Source organism: Petromyzon marinus, chromosome 37 (assembly GCF_048934315.1).
Source record: "Petromyzon marinus isolate PM22_M1 ecotype Great Lakes invasive population chromosome 37, UKy_Petmar_22M1.pri1.0, whole genome shotgun sequence".
NCBI classification, from domain to species: domain Eukaryota; kingdom Metazoa; phylum Chordata; class Hyperoartia; order Petromyzontiformes; family Petromyzontidae; genus Petromyzon; species Petromyzon marinus.
In genome coordinates this window covers 8,875,363-8,899,736 of record NC_133703.1, presented here as the reverse complement: position 1 = coordinate 8,899,736, position 24,374 = coordinate 8,875,363, and the positions used below count along the sequence as shown (strand labels likewise).

The 24,374-nt window shown below is 46.8% G+C and overlaps 1 long non-coding RNA gene across 1 annotated transcript; it reads left to right on the top strand.

Moving 5' to 3' along the window:
* The first annotated feature begins 9,749 nt into the window (after positions 1-9,749).
* On the top strand, positions 9,750-11,909 carry LOC142930137 (uncharacterized). Its single transcript, XR_012946097.1, has 2 exons — positions 9,750-10,791; positions 11,186-11,909. It is a non-coding gene; the product is annotated as an uncharacterized LOC142930137 (long non-coding RNA).
* The last annotated feature ends 12,465 nt before the right edge of the window (positions 11,910-24,374 follow it).

Sequence of the window (24,374 nt, the reverse complement as noted above, 5' to 3'; positions counted from 1 at the left end):
ATCGCAATTATCATCACAACCATGATGAATCTTCACAAACATTATTGTCATCACATTCATTATCACCATCATAATCACAATCATCACCACAATCATCATCACAATCATCGGCATCATCATGATCATCATTACAATGACCATCAGAATCTTGCCTGGATGTGTAGAATCTCGGCATAGGTGGTGAGTGGGTTCCATGGCGCGTGTACTTTCACAAAGGTGGTGCGTCCGCTCACCGACTCCTAGTGGATGGCACGAAGTTCATCGTCAGACTCTAGATGAGTGCATTTAGTTGTATTTATTAGACTTTGTTTGACCAGGTGAGAGTTCAAGGGAACAGGATGGTCTCATTTGGAAGAGTGTCCACGGCCGCGTGGATTTTCGTGCTTGTGTCACGTGTTGTTAGCACCTCGTGCCGATCAACGTGTGGCACAACCCAAAAGCAAATTGCATAACGTACGTGCAGTTATCGAACACTTATTACTACAGTATAAATAGCTGGCATGCCACATTAAGGTGGAGACTGTTATACCCTCCAGTATAAATGGGTAAGCCACAATTAATCCATCTTAAGATTGTGCATGGTGGGGTAAAGTATGGGTATTCGCTATCTCTTTCAAGACGTCTGGCAAGCAGAGAAGAGTAGGCCATATACCCTCCAGCGGGGATCTTTAGCGCTCCTACTCAAGGAATGTATGCCAGCAGTGAAATTATGAAGCAATCACAGTCTAACACCTTTTTATTTGTATACAGTGTCTGTCATCTATAGCAGAGAGACACGCAGGAAACTTACCTCCTTGGGTTCAATCTCGAGATCTAGCCCCATCTTCATCAGGCTTGCCTGATATTCGGTCCTCTTCTTCTGTCAAACAAAATTGACCATCTGTGTTATACATTGTTCTCAGTTGTGTCACTGTGGGAGTCAAGTCAAGAGGTGAGGAAACTTCTTGAACTCTTACAGTGAGTAGAGCCTCACATGGGAATCAATCAGAGAACGGCTCTGCAAAGTAGCATCACTGAACTGCTTCAGTCGGTGTCACTTCAGCAGACCTTAATAAAATATAAATTTGCACAGCTCTTTGTCAATCAACTCTTTGAGTTTACCTTATTTGTTACAGGGATGGTCTCACTTAGATAGTTGCTTTGCTATTTTACAAGGGAGATAGATCCATTGTGCGTGGGTACAATAGCAACAAAATAAACAAAAACATCAATATTGCAGAGAATGCATACTGGGTACTTCAGCACTGTTATAATAGTTTTCCATTTGGCAGTTAGAATGTGGATATTACATATATCCTGTAAGTTATGTCTGGGTGTCGGTGTGTGCAATATGAAAGTGGTGTATTTATTGAGGAGTTGTGGATGGAGTGTGATACGTAACGATAATTGATTGTTGTTCGCCAAAGCAGTGAGGCGTATGGTTCAGGGTATGGATGTGCGAGTTGAGTGATGGGAGTCTAGCGTTCATTGACTAGCGTGGTCTGCAGTTGACGATACAGTTTGATAAAGGATGTATACTGTGGATTTAAAGACTCGTATGGAGGTGGCAGGGTGACTCAGCAGTCAGAGAGCTGAGCTGGCACCACTGCGTCAAACCTAGGTTTAGAGGCATGTGGTGTTGCACGTGGGGAGGGGTGATAATGCTGGGTGCAGGAAGGTGGAGCATTATTTGTAGGTTCCTCGTTCTCACCTGATTGTTGATGGTGTCCTGAGAATGGACCTCATCATCGAACGCGAGGATGAAATCGATCCGACGGACTCCATCGCAAAAGTAGATAGTGTCCTACACGCAAAGGCAAGCACACACACGAATATGAGAGATGTAATAGCTTATGCATGAAATGTATATTTATTCATAAGCTCATGATACATGTATCAGGACATAAGTTAATCTGCTATTTGTATGCAAGTTGTTTATTGCTATGATGATGTACTTGTTTACCCAGGAAAACCTCAATGAGTTTACATTTTTATTTTCAAGGAGGGTCCTACCAAGTTCTGTTTTTTTGCAGTCGAGAACGAAGTTGCTTAGTTTAATTCCAATTGAATAATTTGCATGTATTTTTTCAGCATTGGTACGTTTGGCCAATACCAGTTACACTGTGTCATTTAGCTATGGGAGGAAACCAGAGACCTGGAGAAATGTGTACACAAAGCATCTAGCCCCTGTGCATTATACAAAAAACATCAGTATTTTCTAAAGTGCATTGTGGTAATGCTATCTTAAACCACCATCAAAATAAAGTTGAGCAAATGTGACAGACTAACAGCAGCAGTTATGCAGTGATATGCAACTGTGGACCGGTGTAATCCTCATTCGGACTCATCAGCACAGTATAGTCACCAAAACGCACTGCTGCAAAGGCTGGAAATCTATAAATGAGGAGCAGCCATGTCTACACTTTGGGGCCCATTAGTTGGCGAATGCAAACAACAACTAAATCTGTAAATACCAGGAATCTCCCATCTTTGACATTAGCCAAGCTAATTTATAGGCAGTGCAAATCCACGTTGTGCCGCATCGTACCTGGGCCAGGGTAGATTGAAATGATGACGTCGAAAAGTCTTGCGGCACCGTTGAAGGCTGAGCCTCATGCCCCTCCGCTCCCTCCTCCTCATTCATTCTCTCCACGAGCTCTGCATAGGTAATGTGGGGGTAGAGGGTTCATTGCATTAGGGACAGGGGAGGCAGGTGCAGGGATGGGAATGTCGGTAAAGAACCGCACATGGTACTCATGTGTAAAGCTTTCTCATAAATGTCGACGCAGCTCCAGTGTGAGTACACCTGTGGTATAAAGTTGTATTACCATTAGGGGACTTTTACCCCATTGAATATCGTACACTTTAACAAAGCCGTGCCCAGCATGGTCAGACACAAACCAGGGCAAAAAATATTAGTTGGAATATGCAAAGTCATTTTTGCCCTGATAGCTTGTCAGCTATACTCTTTGGTTCTTTCGGTAAAGTCACGTAGGTGAAAAAAAAATAGAAATAGAAATAAATCACGACGTTTCGAATGCAACACAAGCACTCATCATCAGGTGTGACAACCACAGCAAGGAAACTGTTTTACTGAAGTGGGAGAGAAACCAGGGTTAGGGCAGTTAAATAAGTCAGAGAGGGGGAGGGTGGGGGGGTGAATGGGGCGAGGAGTGCGAGCGCGGCAAGCGCTGCAGAGACGCTGAGAGTAAAAAAGAGGCAACATGATTACTGCCAAGATGGAAGCTTGTCAGCTTCTGCGAGAGCTTCCCCGTGACCACACAGATCATGGTGGTTACTTGACCACATTTCAATTGAAGTGCTGTCGTCCCGACAGTTCTGTTCCTTCACCTGAAGAAGGCCACTTGTGTTGTGGCCAAAACGTCGTGATTTTTGTTGGTTTATTTTTTACCTACGTGACTTTACCCAATAGAACCAAAGAGTATGGATCCTTGCAGTCACGACAGCTTCAAATCCACATTTCACCACTCTGGTTAATGTGGGTTGGTGAAGACGTATAGTATGTATAGTACAACCAATTTTGATGGACTGCCCTTTGCTGCCCACCATGTAGCCCGACACCACACTTTTAGACCTGTTATGCACTATCCTGGCTCAAACCCTGCTGGGTTATCACGTTTTTTTTTATCACCGTGCCTCGATTCTTCCTCTTAACCTGCATTTTGTATCCACGGGATAACATGTGCAGTTTTATATGGACGTGCCAACAGTGCCTCCCACATTTCTATTGCCTGGTTCTCCACTGGCCGTTTTCCATGTTGTGCTAGAACCAAAAACCGGGATACGCTAACCTCACGCGGTGTCTGAATATGGCTTGGGGCCAAGCAGGGCCAGGGGCGGGGATAATGACGCGTACATTGTGCGTGACATTCGGTGAGTGCACGGTAAGGACACCAGCGCACATCACACCAGTGGTTCTCAACCGTTGTTGGCTACCGGTGCCCCCCCTCGTTGTTGAATTTAGTTTAAACCGAGTAGCCCCCCCCACTCCCCCCTTGACCCAACGTGGTTCTGAGAAATCAACGTGTGAATAATGAACGTCAATATTTTAACCAATTGTCCACTTTGTGAGAGGTATATCCTAACCAGCTGCTAGTAACTGCAAGCGAATAAAAACAAATTAAACGGACGCTCTGCACGCGAGACGTCATTAGTTCCCTGGCTGCTCTTGTAAACCCGCATTGTGTACGATCAGTGAGTTTAGAAAGTGCTTTCATATCGTTCCAGGTTACCACGTGGATACAAATTGTATCGTAGTTACTTTACATTGTCCGATTCATACATGACTATTCACCAATGACTCATGTCCGATATGATTTCACATATTTATACATTATCTCACGTACACCCTGGGGCATTGCCACATAGCCCCCAGGGGTCCGCGTACCCCCGAGTAAAAAAAAAAGAGAAAATTACTGCACTACACCACCCACATGCGTCTCGACGCGCTCGTCACACGTGACGTCCGTGGCACGGCTCGGGTTCCGCAGTGGAAACATAACTTGGTGCCTTGAGAGCCACACGGGGCTGGCTCGGCACTGCCCTGGCGCGGCTTGGTAGCGAGGTGGAAAATAATTCGCATCACGTGGAAATTTATAGCAGCCAAATAACTCTGAAAGCACGTTGATTCTAAATGTTAAAGGAACAACCGGAGGACCCAGGGAATAATCCACGCGGCCACGAGAAGACAGAGAGAGAGACACGCAAACTCCAAATATTACAGGCGTCACAATTTGGATCGAACTCACGGACTTCCTGCATACGAGGCGAGGGAGATAACATCTTGCGAGGGAGATAATATCTTGTCATGGAGATAACATCGTGTCAGGGAGATAACATCTTGTGAGGGAGATAATATCTTGTCAGGGAGATAACATCTTGTGCGGGAGATAACATCTTGCGAGGGAGATACCATATTGCGCGGGAGATAACATATGTACTCTTTGGTTCTATTCGGTAAAGTCACGTAGGGAAAAATAAATAAATAAAATGGACAACAATCACGACGTTTCGGCCACAAAACAAGTGGCCTTCATCAGGTGAAGGGACCAAAGAGTATGGATCCTTGCAGTCACGAAAGCTTCAAATCCACATTTCACCACTCTGGTTAATGTGGGTTGGTGAAGACGTATAGTATGTATAGTACAACCAATTTTGATGGACTGCCCTTTGCTGCCCACCATGTAGCCCGACACCACACTTTTAGACCTGTTATGCACTATCCTGGCTCAAACCCTGCTGAGCGTCCGATTAAAACACTGACGAGATCTCAATATTTAAAACTGGCCCAAAGCCCCGTCATAGCACGAACATTACACTTTACCTATCTCAACAAATGTGGGCATCATGAATCTTTGGTCTAATCTCAGATCTTGTGAGTTATAACTCGGGAGCTCCTCATGCACAGCCAGCCAAGGATAACTCGCTGCTATAGTGACGTCACAGCAAAAGGGCGTGACGTCACCTAAATATGGGCGTGGTCAAAAGCGGCCCCATCCCCCGCTCTTCCCGACCTTGCTTCCCCCCTCGCCGAGGTTACCCACATGAACAATAATAATAAATCATAGATGTACATTATGAAAGAATCAATGATTTTTCACAAAACTGCTCCTGTACGGCCTTTTGCCAATCCCCTGCTGGAGAGCCTCTTGACGATCGCACGAATCGTGTTGGTTATTTGCACATACTTCACCATGCCGGTGAGTATGGGTTGGTAAAGGAAAAGGAGGAGCATTAACGTACAAACAAAAACCTATTTTACTAGAATGCCTTCTGCTTCCCATCATGTAGCCTGTAACACCTGGTATGCACTATCCAGGCTCCAACCTCCTTAACGTTAGATGGAGACATCTGGCACATCCCCAGCAGTTTTGTCCACAGGCTCAACATTTAACACAAACACACATCTCTAACACTAACGTTAAACTTTACCTATCTCGACGAAGGTAGACATCGTGAATCTTTGATTTTTTCTCGAATTCAGAGTCAGAAGTCAGGAGCTCCTCGCGTGCACAGCCAGCCCACGATAAAGTCCGACCCAGAATGATGTCACCGTGACGTCGGTTCAATATAGGCGTGGCCAGAATGTGGGTGTGGCCAACGGCGGCGGCTTCCCCGCCCCCCGCTGCCCCTCCCCGCAGGTTTCTCTCAACCCTCAGTGCGCATGCGCAGGCCGCGCGTCTCGGACATCGCCTTCAGCGGCCGTTGGCGACGCGGCGGTTGTGGCGGGAAAATTAATAAAAAAAACTTCTCCGAATAACCGCGACCTTTAACTACCCTCACGGATAATCCACACGGATCTCTGGACGGCAAGGCGAAGACGATCAATGGAATAATCTCCGGTGAGAGACGGAGAGAGATGGGCAGGCGTGAGGGCGAGCCAGGTTCAACTTTGTTGAACGCTGAGCGCAGAGTGAATGGGGTTTATACTCTTTGGTTCTATTGGGTAAAGTCACGTAGGTGAAAATAAAATAACAATTTTCACCTACGTGACTTTACCCAATAGAACCAAAGAGTATGGATCCTAGCAGTCACGAAAGCTTTAAATCTAGAATTGAATGGGGTTTGCTTCACTCAGCACGCGGCTTGGACACTTCGGTGTGCAAAGTGTTGTCTGGTTGTGCCGTGTAAAGGAGGAGGACATTCAGTAAATGTCGTTGGTTTGTTAATGGGAGTGTGTGGCACGGTAATGGACTGGGTACGACTTACAACACAAGTTCTGCTCACATTGCACGCTAAGGGTTAGCACGGCGATTACTACGTGTGCATTTATTAGTTATTGTTCATATTAAAAGTAGTATTGATTGTTAAGACAATGATGTTTAGTATTTGTAGGAGAATAATTTCAATATTGTACAGTATAGCATTGTCCTGCTGTGTGGCTCTCACGTGGCAAGCATCAGTGCAGCAATATTCAGTACGTGGTTGTAATGTACTTCTATAGCCCCCTGCCACCAGTGCAGCAATATTCAGTACGTGGTTGTAATGTACTTCTATAGCCCCCTGCCACCAGTGCAGCAATATTCAGTACGTGGTTGTAATGTACTTCTATAGCCCCCTGCCACCAGTGCAGCAATATTCAGTACGTGGTTGTAATGTACTTCTATAGCCCCCTGCCATCAGTGCAGCAATATTCAGTACGTGGTTGTAATGTACTTCTATAGCCCCCTGCCATCAATGCAGCAATATTCAGTACGTGGTTGTAATGTACTTCTATAGCCCCCTGCCACCAGTGCAGCAATATTCAGCACGTGGTTGTAATGTACTTCTATAGCCCCCTGCCATCAGTGCAGCAATATTCAGTACGTGGTTGTAATGTACTTCTATAGCCCCCTGCCATCAGTGCAGCAATATTCAGTACGTGGTTGTAATGCACTTCTATAGCCCCCTGCCACCAGTTCAGCAATATTCAGTACGTGGTTGTAATGAACTTCTATAGCCCCCTGCCACCAGTGCAGCAATATTCAGTACGTGGTTGTAATGTACTTCTATAGCCCCCTGCCATCCATGCAGCAATATTCAGTACGTGGTTGTAATGAACTTCTATAGCCCCCTGCCACCAATGCAGCTATGTTCAGTACGTGGTTGTAATGCACTTCTATAGCCCCCTGCCATCAGTGCAGCAATATTCAGTACATGGTTGTAATGCACTTCTATAGCCCCCTGCCATCACCAAACTCACACTGACCAGCGTGGTGAAGTATGGTAAATAACCCCTCCCCCTGGGAGCTGCATAGCATGGGACAGCTGTCAGCCAGCAATGGATTTAAAAAGGAGCTGTACTCCGCACACATTCTTATTCAGGGTAGGGTAAGGAACTTGGAGGTTCGGTACGCATAATGTGCTCGGAAAGTATTGTATTCTGTATGTGTGTTGAACCTCTTTCGCATCGTACAAAGCCAACCGTGCTCTTCGGAGGTGCGATAATATATAAATATAAGTAGTCATACTACTGTAATACCACTTAATATTTAGCATTCATTGTATTAGTAGTACGGTAATTTTTTTTATATGCAGGTGTGCATGCCAAACGTTAACCAATGTTAAATGTTAAGCCTTCTCTTTTGAATACAGTGTGTTTTAAACATGGAGTTGTCTCCAGCTAATTCTTAAATGTATATCATTCATAATGTAGTAGTAGGCAGGTAGTGCATTTATGACACTTCAATTGTACATAGAGCTTGCAGGTGTGATGAAGGAAACCATGGGAAAGGCTGGAATTTTTGTTGAAAAAAGGACAACAGCCACAGTAGCTTAAGAGACCTAACGCGAAGTGGTCGACACTGGCCCATGCGATCGCGTTGCGACAGCGGACCCACTTTCCGCACACAGCAGCTCCTCATGGTGCCCCCCATACCAGGACCAGTGGTGACCTTGTAGCCACAGCCATTCCTCTCCCTGGCCCCATCCGGTCCAGGCATCCCAAATCGTACAAAATGTACTGCAACGGTGGTGAGACAAACAGCCCTTCGGGCGACAGCACGGTGACGGACACAAGCCCTCGCGGCAGCCTGGGCAGCACGCTGCTCCGGACCGGAAGCGGGGGCTAGCGCAGCCCTGTGGTGTGCGGAGAGGAGTGCTGCTCGTAGGCGAGCGGTGCGCTGGACGCCTACATCGAGGACTTTGAGCAGAGCGGAATCTGTGCGTCACCGCTACCCAGGATACGTGCAGAGCACAGCGCCGCGCAGCATGGCGGAGCGGAGACGCGCGGAGGAGAGGAGGATGCACAGTGTGGATGAAGGTGGGTTGCGCCTCTCGCCACGCGAGGAATCGCTCCGTGGTGCTTGCACTCGAGTGGCTATCGAGTGTGCACGCGGTGCAATGGTATTGAAGCTATAGTAATAGGTTTTTACCCTTTTATCTGGCACAAAAACTGACACCTTTATACAAGGGATCATGTTTGCAGTAACCACAACACAAGTAGTCAAAATGCAAACAAAAAAGACAACTCTGATAATATGCACTGTCCTTGAATTTGATTGGTCCATACCCGAGATGGCTTTTCTGAGATCCCAGTCTCCACTGGTGTTGGACCAGAAGACGCAAAAAGGCGTCTTCTTATTCTTAGCGTCTTCTTGTTTGCATTTTGACTACTTGCGTTGTGGTTATCGCAAACATGATCCCTTGTATAAAGGTGTCAGTTTTTGTGCCAGATAAAAGGGTAAAAACCTATTACTATATCTTGTTACTGGCAAAGGAGGTCTCATAAGGTATCGAAGCTAGTTGACTGGAGGGGGGATAATTGGAGAGGAGAACCCCATTTATTTGCTTGTACTGGGTGCTTGTCAATTATGCTATGCTATCATGAATGTAATGTAATTCCCCTAGAAAAAACCCCTTAATAAGGTCTAAAGATACATTTTCGTGAGAGTCCCACACTGGGATGCTTGGCAAATTCCATTAATGAGTTCATTTTATGTCAGAGAAAACTATCCACAGTAAGCACACGCATATGAGAGGATAGCATAGGTCTGAACAGATAGGTCGGAGCATGCATTTCTTTCTCCTGTCATCTTCCAGCAACTTCACTGATTATCGAGTTTGTAAAGTTTGTGAAATCTAAGTGATCCTCCAACCTTTGTGTCAAAATTTGCAGATCCTAGACTGGACACATCTGAAGTTTAAACAATAACAGCTCATGCACTGATTTATCCCATATTCTCACAAACTCCACAAACGGATAACATCATTAGTTACTGATGGTGCAAAGTAAGGCAACATTGCAGGATTGCCGTTCAGGGGTCAAGGAATCTAGGGGAGAGCAAATTCATTGTGTACCAGTAAAATGTCTGTGGGTCTTACATTGCAGGTGGCATGCTGCCTGTGGAGGACCTCATCTCGGGCACGTGCAGCCTCACTGCTGCGCTGCAGCGGTCATGGCTTATAGCCCGACGGTCAGTCTAACCACGGACCAGTTCCTAGAGGCGCCAGTTGACGGTTCCTCCAAGTCCTTGTTCCGCTCGCCTAGCGCCCACCGAGACCTCGCAGTGTCGCACAGAGGCAAGCGGTCATCTCTCGGGGTCACCGCGCACAGCCTCGGCGCATCATTGGTGAGGGGCAATAAGCCAACTGAACGGTTGAGCTCAACAGCGAGAAGCAACAAGGCCCTGATGCCATTAAATGAGTCGGCAAAGCCCAAAAATTATTTCTTTTCTAACCAGAAGAATGTTTTGTTGTACTTGCGGAGCAGTGAAGCAACTAGGCGTGAGCACTTGCCGAACGGCGGCTGTGCGACAAGTACCTATCCCAGGTGGTTGACAAGCCAAAAGGATGAGCTGGATGTGTCGGGGATCACGAGCATTCCTGAGCTCAGGTACCCGGCCTGGCTGCGTGACTGCGATGTGGACTCCCAGACCAGCAGCCACGAGACGGATACCAGCACGAAGAGAGCAGGTGCCGCTCAGAGCCCGCAAAGCAGACCAAAGTACCCAGAGTGGCTCAAAGATTTGGACATCTCCGGCCTTACGAATGTAGCCAACGAGGAGCCTGTGTCAGAGGACCTTAGATCCCTAGGTGTGTGTGTGTATATATATAGTCTGTATATAGCAGATGACATTTCATATGTTTTCAGGTACATATTCAGTCTTTTCTCACAGAGACGACTGAGCGGCCACCCATGTGGTTGTGACGTGCGATGCGTGATTCTTGATGCACAGCCTCATTGGAGGAGCTGCTGAGCAGGGCGCGCATGGAGTTGGAATCCCCCGGCTTGGAGGCCCCCTCCCCGGGCAGCTTCAACACGGACGTCTTCCTAGGGGCTGATCGTCCCTGGGAAAACCCCTCCACGCCATTGTGAATTTATCTTTATATTCACACTCACGCACAGCATAGAGGCTGCACCGCCTCTAAGTATGATGTCAGATTATGAATGTTATAAGCTAAGCAGGTAAGCCTTGTTATTACTTGGATGGGTGACTATTTGGTAATAGCATATATTATAGATTTTGGCTGCTAGGTAACCAGGAGTTAGTAATACAGCAATGGAATCTTGAATCTATATCCGGAGTTTTGCATTTTACTCCCTCTGTTTTCACCGGGTTCTCCGATTTCCTCTCACATACCACTCGCTGATGAAATTTGCAAAATATCACTGCCAAACCCGCCTGAGACTTGGTGAGATTTTTCTGGCTTCCACCATGATAATAAGTCAACCAAGTAATTTTCTCTCAATCGTGTCTCTTCTCAGGGCCGTGTACCACCTGTCGCGTCTGAAAGAGCTGGTTGACACCATCAAGGAGAACAAGGATGGCTGCATTTTAAGGCGGTGGTCGAGGTTTGTACTCAGAAGGATACGTTCGCTTGGTCCTGCTAATTCATGGTTGTTAAACATCAATGGTACTTCAGGTGCTGTGGTGTGAATCGCAATTACTTGTGAACTTGTGGGGCCCATGGGGCACAGTAATTGCCCTGTTAATGGAAGTGCCACAACAAAGTATTGGAAAAATGTGATGAAGTTCGTTCAGGGTTGGAGTTAGTGAATGGTTGCAGCAGTATTTTGCACTCAAATGTCACTTGAAAGAGAACGGATATGTGAAAAATATTGTGAGCACAACTAAACTTATTTTGGTTTTATCCATTTTGGAAGGAGACTACTTTATTGGGAACATACATGCTAGTATTTGTGTAGTTATAAACATTTGGGAAATCACTGTAAAAGTACATTTGCTTATTTAGATTGCACTATACCTGTATTGTAAAATTTCAGAACCTTTTATGTAACTTGTAATCAATAAACCAAAGTTGCATATTGTATGCAACCCATGACTTGGATTGTTTTTATCATGTCTTGTTTAGCATGGTTGGTTATGCACAGTGTGAAAGAAATTCAACATACATTAAATATTTTCTGATATTTGAATGTTTATATTGTACATGTATATTTATTTTACAATAAATCTGAGACAAAGGCTTATACACATGGAATTGAAAATATTCAGCTATGATTTGTATTTCTCAAGTATTTTAAGAAAAGTCAGCGAGTCTCGTGACATGTCTTCACATTTGGGGGTGATGATTGTGATGGATATCCAAGCATTAACCTGCTTACATTCCTAGAGTATGTAAGGTGAATTTGGGCATTCTGGGTGATTGGGTTTTAGGCCAAACACAGGCAGATGGTTGGGGATAGATGTTTTCAAGCATCTATTAATTATTCATCGGCATGTACTATCTTACTATGATGTAAAGTTCAAAGACATGGTTCATGAAGGGAATGGAATAAAAACTCAACTGTGCACAAGTATGGAGGAATTAATACTTGGAATTCAATGCAAAGATCTGGCCATATGGCGTTTACTGGGCACCAGGGTTGCCAAACAACACATGAAAGATGTGTATCAGGCACAGCCTCTGCATTATGAAAAAAATATCACTTCCTGAAGAAGTGCATTTTGCTTCTCCTGTCTTAGGTCACCAAAATAAATTAGAGCAAATTTGACTAGACTGACACAGGCAGCATTTATACTTGTGAAGTGTTCTCCTTCCGACGTGTGGTGTGTGTCGCACACACTGTCGAAGACGAGGTAGTTGCAGGAGACACCGTCTCTTTATTATCTTGTTCACACCAACTCCGGCCTCACTCGACCACGTTGCCATAGAGCCCGGCCTAGACACGACCCTGTCCGTGTTGCACCGACGGCGTCGACCGAGAAGGCCAGCTACTGTCTGGCCACGCAATGATTGGGCGAATGCGGTGGCAACGACAGCGACGACGAGACGAGTCCACTCCCAGAACTGGCAGCCCGGAGCTCTCGCTCTCCGCTGCTTATATTATATTCTATATTCTACTCGGCGCGGCTTGGCTCTGCCCTATCCACGCCTCCCTTCTCGAACCGACCAGAGGGTTCCAGAGGCTTCCCTATGAGGTCTTCCATGACCCTTGCCCCAATTCCTCTCCCCGGCCGGCATACCCGTATATATGCTCAACGGCGTGTGTGCAAACTTTCCACTGCAGTTGCCGCTGCTGGACAGCAGTCAGCGCTGTGTCACTACACTTGTATGAACACAAGAATTACATAATCATGTCTACACTTATATGTAATGGGCTGAGATAGGCGCACACAACTTCTTGGGAGGCAACACTATTAACACCAACACATTACACTTAACATAAATTTCGATTTAAAGCTTTCGTGACTGCGGGCTAACACCAATCCCGAATATCCGCCCCCACAGCCCTTTAAATAATCTCCAATACAGCCCCCCAATCGGCTATGCGTGTATGAGTGACGTCCCTGCCCTCTAACCCCCGACCCCCCCGTCCCGCGCGTGCGATTGGTGTGTCGCTCTAAAACTGACCCCAAATCCCCGCCCCGCAGCCCTTTAAACAATCTCCATTGCCCGGCATCGGCGGCAACGCGTGTGCGAAGGACGTCATTGCCCTCTGACCCCTGACCCCCCGTTCAGTTCGTGTGAGTGGTGCGCGGGGTTGTGTGAGCGGAGACGTCGCGTTTGAGTGGCTGAGAAGCGACGGATTGATTCCAGGCAGCCACGTGCCAGCCCCGAGCTATGCCCCACAAACAGGACCCGCGGACCCGAGGGGCTGCGGCGCGAGGAGAGGAGCCGGAGAGCGGCAGCCCTCTCACCGCGAGCGAGGAGTCGAGTAGCGGCTGCTCTCACTCGAGCGAGGAGTCCGGAGCCCGCAGCCCTCCCGAGATCAGCCCTCCCCCGGGGGGGGGAGCCGGGGGCCCGCGTCCCCCACAACTGACAACCTGTGTACCAACTGGCCGAGCGAGAGTGTGTGTGTATTTGAGCGCAATCGTGCCAGTGTTTAGCTGTACCAGGGAGTTTGGTGCAGCAGAGTGTTTTGGTGTAGCAGGGTATCCGGTTTGTGCCGGCACACTACCCTTCTATCTGTAATGTCGTAGGGTGAGCTCCATTAAAAGTTTACTCGGACCCCAACCTGTCAAAGCGCCTAATCTCGGAACGTGGTTCTCAACCTCGTACCTCACCCATGCTACGTACCTTTGAGACGTCCTGCTTTTACAAATGTTGATGAACTGGAGGGCAAAGGTCTGGAGGACCCCACATGGAGTCTGGTTTCTCACACCCGAGCCTCCTGTGACATTTCTGGAGGCTTCTCTGGAATCTTTGTCCCATTTATTGAGTGCAGATTTGGCTTACTTCTAGCTTCATCCCAAGACGTCATCCAGTTTGGAAATACCCGAAGGTTGTGGGAGTCGCCCCGTGCTTCAGTTTCTTTCCAACCCTCGTAATGGCCGGATGCTCACCAGCCGGAAGTCTTTTGCTGCTTACACCACGACCGAGGTGTTGAGAGCAACCATCTCGTGGCTGGTCGGCAATGGAGATGGTATTGTCGATTTGGGGAGCGTGAGTCTGTGGCGTTCGTGGTGCTGCTGTCACGGAGGCGACACGAGTTTAGGAAATTCAGTTTTGTGGGTTTCCTGTAGCGAGCACTGAAAGATCCTCTCTTCCTCTTTCTCCACCCTTGTCTCTGCTGTCTCCATGTCCCCGTTCAACTCTTTCTACACCGCTTTCCTTGAATGTGCAGCTGCCTTTACGGCCTCCCCTCTCCCCTTCTCTCCACCTCCAACCCATCTCCGTCGTAATCTCCTCCACTTTGTTCAGGCTCTTCCCTTTCTTCCTCAGTCTATGGATGGGGTTATTGTTTATCGGGCTCTTATACAAAAAATAGAGCTTATTTTAACCTTTGAATAGGATTTTCTGTTTTCCTTCGGTAGCGTGTTGCACACATAGGGAAGATCGAGCCGCGCCACCGGTTCCCATTATCAAAATCTTTGTCAACTTGTCTCCCTCGGTAGGAATGCCTTTCCTTCTCCAGCAAGCAATTGTCTTCTCTCTCTCCTCCGGTATTTCTTCCGATGCGCTTTCTTAATCTCGCTTGCTGTGTGTATCGACTCTATCATTCAACAAGGGCAAATAAAAAAAAATGCTTTTTTTTCCTCCACTGTTTTACCACTATACCTCCTGAGTGGGTACTCGGAGTTTCATCAAATGTACTATTTGATGAGTCGCTTCCACACAGCACAAAGACGGTAGCTATCCGAACTGTAAATTTTTCTTCCAATTTCGATAGATTCTCGAATTATTCTTGGGCAGTAGTAGCTAGTTTTGCACAGAACTTCAACATTAAAATCAACTGAGTGTCCTTGTTGGCACGTGTGTTCTGCTACTGCTGAACACGGGTGCCAACAAATAATACATTATTTAAATGCATGCCTATAGAGGGCAGCATACTTCAATAGGGATTACCATTGGTACGGCTATTTTAATACACAATAGACAGGAAGGACAAGATCAAAGGGCTCTCATAATGCACATGCATAATGTACGTTGACTCGGTAATCTCCCCCCCCCCCCCCCCCCACTTTGCGCGAGAGTGCCACAAATCTGGCTGTCGCCTGATGAAGCTAGTTGTAATTACTGGCAAAACGTCGTTCTCCGATTGTAAATGTTGTGGCTTGGCTCTCCAAAGTAACAGTGACGAATTGGCTTGTTCTGTTTCCGTGACAACCCTTACTAGTTGGCTGTGTCGAGTGGTGGCGGGTTTTAACGACACGTTTATATATGTATGCGATCTAATCCAAAAAACACCTCTATGGATGATATTGGGCGCGAAAGCCTACATGTTAAGATATATACAAAATAACAATAATTTCTAGTTTTCCTCATTCACATCGTGATTCGTATGAAAAGACATGAGATGATTGAGACATGTTAAATCATAAACGTATTTATTAATATATACAGATAGTCCTCGACTGCAATGTCCTTGTCCACGTGCAAACAGAGTTAGGATAGCAGCCTCCTTTAAAAGTCAGAGTAGATTTATACACTGTAGAAGACAGATGACGAATCCTCGTTGCTTGATTCCTCCTCGGATCCCTTCAGCAGTGAGTCGTCACCAGTCTTCTCTGCCTGCTCATTCTCCATGTGGCACCGCTGGGGTGGGTGCAATACGCCAGGAGACTCCTTATGCAGCGAGCAGCGAAGCAGGCCCATCTCTGCCTGCTCATCCTCAACGTGGAATTGAGGCGATGGCGGTGAGCTGGGGGCATCGGTGAGGAGGGTGTTATGGAGACGGCCCAGCTCTGCCTGCTGCAGAATCGTCTGTACGACGAAGCGCTCGCGGCGCATGCAGGCGCGCACATGGGATGGCGTGTCCGGGATGATGTATGCAATGCAGGCCTTCGTGAGTAACACCACGTGCTGCACACGTCCACACACAGGTAAAGGATTTTCAGTTTCAGGATTTGCATGTAAAGGGTGCTTACTAAATATAATATGGCAGCATCTCAAAGTGCTTTACATCTCAGGTCAACTATTCCGGGGACCTGCAGCCTAGGGATATTATATTGTTACGTCGTTTTTCCCAATTAAATTAAGTCATTTGAGTAATTTTTGAACATTTGGCAAATTATACCGAGGCACTTTTTTTGAATTACTTAATGGGTTTTTTACGTTCACTATGCAGCACGCAACATTTATGATGTGCAGTTAATGCACCCACAGTATTCACCTGAGCAGCCGCAAATTACCGCAACAATCAGCAAACACTTACACTCGGCCATGTCACCACTACAAAGATTCCCTGTGTAGCCTTTCACAGACTGAGACAAGTGCATCTATGAAGGGTGGCACACTGCCGGTGGGGGTGGTGTTGCCCTTTATCTCGCCAGTGATGATTTTCACACACTTCATCAAGTACTCATTTTAAGACAGAATCAACTTAAGGGAAGCTCAACACTGGTTCTAATATTTTCCACTGTTGTTGGCTGTGGCCAGAAATAGTACTCCGGTCACACAGGATTGGTAGCGCAGTTCACAAACAGCAACGCAGCCGCTCCCCTTCCCACACGCACACATGCTTACGTGTGACATTGCATCAACAACATGAATCGTCTGCTGCATGATGAAAGTGAGTATTGTATTACCACTATTATTGGTGATCTCAGAAATACTGTGCAATTGTGAGGTGTAATAGCATTACTGGCATTATCTGTAATGACCCATTGACAATGATCACGGTTTGCTCTGCAGACCTTAACAACTGCTCACAGATGAGTCTATACGATGGTGCAGTAGTGTAAGGCTTTGCACACTAGACTTGCAATCCAGAGGTCACGGGTGTGAATTGATCTTTGGTCGTGGGAGTGTAAACAATGGTGAAAGTTTTTTTACATTCCACTGCCTCTATCCACCTAGCAGTGTAAATGGAATACATCCAGTCAATTGGTCGGCTGAGTTTGGTTCTGTCCAGTGTGGGAACTCCCACATCTTCCCAAGACGTCTGACCAGTGTGGAAGAGCAGTTAAAATACATCTTAAGGGTCTCTCTTGAGCTCCCTATAGCAGGAGCCCTTTTGCCATCAGTGACATGAGCAAGTAATTGGAGGGCTGTACCTTTATCTTTCAATGGGTTTATGAATGTGTGTGTGTGTGTGCATGTTGATGTGTACCTGCATGGCAATGACGAAGGCCAGCTTTGCCGTCAGTACTTGCCAGTACTGCTTGGTGACGGAGTAGGCTTGGGGATGATCCGGCGGGTAGCGATAACCTGGATACCTACACATGTACAACCACAAGCACGCATGGACTATATTGAGCAAAGTGCCTCGAAAGTAGAGTTGGCGCTAAATTGAACAAGTATGGTTGTGCACAAACGGTATATGCGTTCACAGCCCTTAAAAAAATCCGCTTCTGAAAGAGGGCCTTCCCACAACGTGCAGCTTGTGGGGGCTCTTTTGACAATGGTTCACGCTGGTCCATGCCAGGTTGGTGAAGGCAGGGAGTACAGATAATGGGAGAGCAATATAGCACAACTGTTAATTTTGCTGAACTACCCACTGCTGACAACCTAGCTCCACAGTCGCCTACTGCACCTGCATTGTGCATGGTGATCATCAATCTAAGCACGAACAAGGCTCAAGCCGGCTTGACTTTCGGAATCTAAGATCAGCTGTATTCGTGGTGATTTGATCATAGTCAAGTAAGGTTATATTAAATATCGATCAATATGGTTATATTGATTATAGTTGTGTATGCCAGCAATTCAAAAACGTTAGAGAAAAGGGTTGGTAGATCGCATCAATTTCTTAACTATCTGTGCTGAGGTGACCAGAAGATAGCTGTAGAGCAAGTGGTTTCATGTCTGTGTGAACCTTTAAGCTTCATTTCATTATCATGGGTTCTCCAGGACCTCTTATTGCAGCCCACATGCATAAGACCACCTTAAACTGGAATCCCAATGCACGGTCTTCCTGCAAAGGGATCTTGAGACTCAATTAAGCAGTCGCGGATCGATAGATAAATAAATAACATTACTCTTTAGCAAGGTAACAATGAGCTAGAATTTATATCAATCTATTATTATATTTCTCTAAGTGGGACTTTGGTTGTGAAGCCATCCCACCCGTACCCACTGCTCCCCCCCTCCAATTCCCCCCCCCCACCCCCTTTACTGTCCCCACCCACCATGCACACTCTTCCCCCAATCCTACCACAACCCCTTACTACCCAACTAAGCCAAACCCTGTGTCCACGGTAAGGGGCAGGGCCTAAACAGAGGTGGGGCCTAGGGGAAGTGTGGGTCTTAAAAGGAAAGTCACGGAGTGAAACGAGGAAGAAAACGAGCCTAATCAGGAAGGGGCGGAGCCAGGAGGACGCCACACCCAGAAGGATGTCGCATCTACCTGGACAACACACCCAGACATCAGTGCATCACATTCGCAGGGACTGCACCCCCGATAGCTGGGCATGACACTGAATGGCACAAACCTGCAGGTTGTGTGGATTGCCGGATCAAACCAGGCTGGCAGGATGTTGGGATAATTTTGCTCCTTGAAGTCGCTGATCTTGAAAATTGAAAAGCTGTCCTCCGTGTACCCATGCATTGTAGGCGAACCTGTGCTATACTCTGCTGAGTATCCATAATAATACACCAGGCGTGGGATGATGTCCGTTGTGAACGCCAAGATGCATGACTGTGGAATTAGCATACGGAGGCACAGCGATAGTGGTCACTTAGCATGCAATGATTTGACCAAGGCTTCTGAACATCTTACCTTGGCAATTACATTAATTTTCACAAATACAATTTGGGGGGTTGCTGCCAGAGTGAAATGGTTACCATATAAGGACTTGCAATCTGGCAGTCGTCAGTTCAGTCTCCTGACACAACAGTTGAAGCAATGGATCATTTTCTTAAATCTCCCCCACCTCTGTCCAATTAGCAATATAAATGGGTTCATCACTGTTTTAGCGCAGGTAATTCCACATCTTACAACATGTCTGGTCATCATGGAAGAGTAGGCCAAATACCGTGTAGAGGGGTTCTCTAGAGCTACCTTTAGTTGAGGCCCTTCTGCCAGCAGTGACATGAGCAAGCAATTGTAAGGCTTTACCTTTTGCGATTTTGGGAGAGAGTGGATAGGAGCGGTGGTGCAGTGATTCGTGCACTGCACTTTGAATTCAGCACACATGCAATTGACTTCCAGCTACGACTAACATCAGTGACGAGTGATACCCGAACCGCTCCTGGTCCCCCACTACACCTCTTCTCAAACCTGCCAGGACCAGAATGGTGAAGTATGGTAAAAATAACCCACACGGCTAACATGACATGTTATGTCACTCATAAGATGGGATATTGAGCGAGAAAGCGAGCGGACAATCTTGCGACTTACATTGGTGACTACAGAGAGGGTGGCAACGATACTCAGAATGTCGGCCCAGGCTCCAATTCCTCTTGCTCGCGAAACCACAGGCCTCCTCATCTTTGTTACGAGCTTCCGCGCGTCGACCCGCACTTCGATGATGTTGTTCAGCAGTGCGAGCAATGGCGCAAGTGGAAATGATGCCACGAAGAGAGTGACAAACCCGAATTGGATAACTGGGGTATATTTTGAGAATGGGTAGGGGGGCAAGGATAGGATAATGAGTGAAACAGGATATAGACATACACTCTTAATGCTGTTATGTTGTGATTACTTTAAGCAAACAAAACATGTTTTCAATGCATTGAATGTGTTTTAGTCAAAGGAGACCCCAAAATATGATCACATTTTCGTGTCATTTGTTCACAAAATTATCGTGTCCATTACATTGGCCACTGAGATGCGACCAGCCACTACCATCTTTAATGCTCAGCTCTGGTTCACCTGGGTTTCTTTTGCACCATTTTCCACCACTAGGTGGCTATAATAACTAGATCACATCCTGTATTGAGGACTCCATTAACCGTACCACACATTTTTAGGCATATGCACTGTGGCTGAAATACCAACAAATCACAGCAGTTAACCACAGTAGACATGATGCACAAGAGTTTAAATAAATAGTAAGGGGGAGAAACGTCAACCCAAGCTGACCAATGTAGCTGCATTGGTTAGCAGACAAGAGGAGCAAATATGTGCTCCTATTGTTTCTAAAACTTGTGGTTGTTGTGTTGCTGCCTTGCCCAAGCTTGCATTTGTTGACAACTTGGCAGGAATGTATGTGCTTTGTATTTTTAGCAATTTGCTTACAATTTCTCCATCTTGCCTCTCATCGGTTTTGTAAATAGCTCGGTGACCCGCCCCTACTGGACATATGTGAAAAAGATCTTCATAGCTCATCGGATTCTTCCAGGATATCAAAAAGATTCTGATTCTGATTAATCAGTGGCGCTGCGAACAACCTATTCCCTGTATTGCTGCGGGAATCTGCATCCACACATGATCAAGCACCCCTGTGTAATGCAATACACATGGTTCCTTTGTCATAGACATGTAATTCTGCAAATGTGCAGAAATGTCTACCGTATGCGACTTACTCCAGACAAGTTTAGACTGTTAAACGTGACCTGTTGTGACTCGTCTAATGTGTATTGTGTGGTCGTTAGCACAGAAAGATGCGTCTGGTAGTGTCCTAATGGTCCAAAAATAGTAAAAAGGAGGCTGGGTCTGTGTTGTTCAGAGTGACCACCATATACAGACTCTTGTACGTACAAACGAGTTCAGTTCCAGAGGTCTGTTCGTAAGTCGATTTGTTCGTGAGTCCAACTTTCCTCCCGTCGATTTCAAACACGTTTTACGGCTTATACGCTAAACACGGGGAATGGCTTTAAAAGTTGCCTCTAGTTTTTCACGTTCTGCAGATGTAGATGCCACCTTCACCACCTATTGTGTGGCGGTTGAACTTACGACTCTCGGTCCGAACAGGAAACTGGACATACGGACAGGTTTGACCATATCTCGGAAAGTTCGTAAGTCGAATGTTCGTAAGTAGAGGAGTCCCTGTGTAGTGGTATAGAATGGTAATGTAACAGTATAGCGCTGGCTGCTGGCAGGGAAAGGGATCTGCGGCTTACGGCCCTGACGTCAGCAGGCCAGGTTATACACCAGAGGGGTATCTAGGGAAAAGGTCGCAGAAGGGGCACTGAATTCATAATGATACAATAATTCAGTAAACTGTGCAAGTGTACAGCATGCCAGATCATTATCTGGCCTAACCCTGGTTGGAAACACCGTGGGAGTGAAGACGAAGATGGATTAATAATCATTATTTACATTTGTAAGGTGCATTTCATCCGTATGCCACCAGAGAACTTGGAGTGTCGAAATTCCCTTTGCCCACCAGAATGAACAGACCTCATCTTTCCCACCCCTGCAGACTTGGTATTGAAGTAGATACATGCAAATGTTTACAAAGTAACGGACTCTTGACCAATTTCATTTCCACATAAATCAATCATTCGGAAATAGGCCCCACTATACCCCACCAACTACAGCACTCTAATCTTGCCTCCTCGTTTTGCCTCTTCCACCTGCCTCATGCTCGTCAGCACCGCCTTTCGTGCAGCCATGCGGGTGTGAGGTCATCATCACGAGAGGCCGTGCACTTCATCCTTCGCACGCGGCGGAGGAACCACTGAAGTCAAACGTTTATATATGTGCGGTTTAGTGGGGTCATTTCTGAGCGAACTCTGTTTGAAAGTGTTTATCGTTAAATGTGGAAGGGTTTGGGTTAGTTTTCGGGTTACCACCTTTTCCACTATGGAGATCAAACCCAGACCTATGTTTCAGTCGGTCTAGGTCTGTCAACAACCATGCAGCAGTAAAGTTCAGCACAGTACCGGTACCAGATCTCGGTACAAATTAATTAATGCCACCCAAACACAGATGCCAATTCACAGACTGCCTCGGCTGGACCGGGACAGGAGGTAACCCAAGGGTAGTGGGAGGATAACCGCTTTGTGAGCTATTTGTAAGTAATGCGTTTAGAGTATTTGGCTACTATACATTTCCACGTGATAAGCTACTTCGTTAAGCTATAATTTGTGGCCAGGTCGCTTCTGAAAAAGAGCTATATAGCTCTCAATGGGCCTTACCTGGTAAATAAAAAATAGTTTACTTTAATGGCATACATACTTGAATTTTACTGCGGATGTTTTAAAACATGTCCTGTCTAACTGTCAACTTTGTTTGAATTTCAGTGGGAGAAGATGCTTCTCACACAGACGTTAAAGCAGGTACCAGAGTCCACCTGAAGCTACTGCAGTGTGCGCCTCATATAGGATTCCGTCCATTACTGTTGGTGCGATGGTTTGGATTTTCAAGTTGAAATCTCCTAGTTCATTTTATTTTTACCCAGGCAACAACTCAATTGTCAAGGGTAGTCCTGTTTGGAAGAGGCTATCCTTGTCTCTTGAGTTCCACATCTTGGAGAGGATGTGATTAGTCAGCATCGATGCCATTTTAGTTGGTGTCACACATCATGCGTGCATTCTTAAATTACTGACGCTGACTGAAGACTGAAGATGCAAGTGTGCCATCTGACAATGATAGTTATGAAGCCATTTTTTGCCATTGCCAATCTTCCTTTGTGCTCTGTCAGAGTCTGGGATAACACGGCCTTGGTGAAGTCCCCTGGACTTGTGTAATTTCTGTATCAATTTTTTTCGTTTCATTTTGAAATCTCTGCTCCACTTCCTTCAATTGCATCCATCTGCACCTCTGATTAGCACGGCTGGCTTACGTACGGCGCGAAAGAGGTTCAACGCACATACCTACAAGGAGTGTAAATTCATACGGTGCCAGAAACTCTGCACGAGTTCGTGCCGCGCTCTCCCGATGTTGCCGTCGATGTTTGTCCAGCGACAAGCCATTCGTTGCCACGCGCGAACCTGTCTCACCTCCACAATCACAGGGCCGAGTGCGTGACGTGTCCAGCAAGCCGTGTGATGTGTCTGCGGATGATAATCTTCAGCAGAGGCCTGTGCCTTCTCCCACAGACACCGCGCAACTGACGCCGCTCCCAGCGCCGCCGACCTCTGCTTCCCCGGCCACGGCCCCGGGGAGTTCCTCTCCTCTGCTGGACACCCCGTGTGCTGGACCTGCTGCTCCACCACACTTGCCTGCCCACTACACAGGCACAAAGAGGTACGGGCAGAACTAATGCATAAACGCTTTCAACATAAGTTGGAGAGAGCTGAGCCTTTCTAGGAATTCGGCAATGCTTTCCCACCGGTGACTGTTCCCGATATGTGACTCGAGAGCATGTAGGTTTTGCTTGCAGGCCACACACACACAAACATGAATGATGTGTTTGGTATTATCTCATGGAAAATAATAAGTTGCACAAGGGCCAGGGTCATGCCCCATTCATTCTGAACGATTAAACCAAACTGACCCACGTTCACACACGAGAGCAGAGAGGTTGGCTGCAGGGTGATGCGCGCGAAGAACGCGTCACTGTGAAAGTGTTAGAAGGTTCCCCTTCGTACCTTCTTACTCTCCCTCCCACCTCCCTCCTTCCGGTCAGGTGATTTTGAAGTGTCGTCGTCACGCGAGGACGTGGACCGAGACAGCGCGTGGAACCAGTGGCTGCGCTCCGAGATCCCGGGGCTCTTCCTGCTGGCCCTGCACACATTTACCGTGAGTAGGCGCAGATGTGGCCTCGCGACTGGGGCTGCCACCTGTCCGCGTTTGACCCCCGGACAGTGTTCGGGTGGCAGCAGGAATTGATTTGTGTCGAGATCTGGTACCCCGGGTATGGCTATGGTTGAATTTTATCACCGTGAACTGCACAGTTTTAACAATAGACCTGGGCTCGCTGAGAAATGTGCCTGGGTTTGCTCTGTCGTGGAAATGGTGGCAACTGTACTTGGGGCATCGGCACGTGTATTCGCGCTCCGGCTCCATTTACACCGAGAGTCACGTGCTTGTCTCGTGTGGGGAGTGGTGGTGTAGCTGTTAGGGGGCATCCATTTAGTATGTATGCATGGAGGGGGGAGGAGGGGTTAACCCAAATGCGTACGCTTGCGTATCGGGGGGTCTACTGACAATATGTAAGCCGACTGCAATTGCATGAATCTGCCCATCACAGTGACATGGGGAAGTAATTGCTTCCGACAAA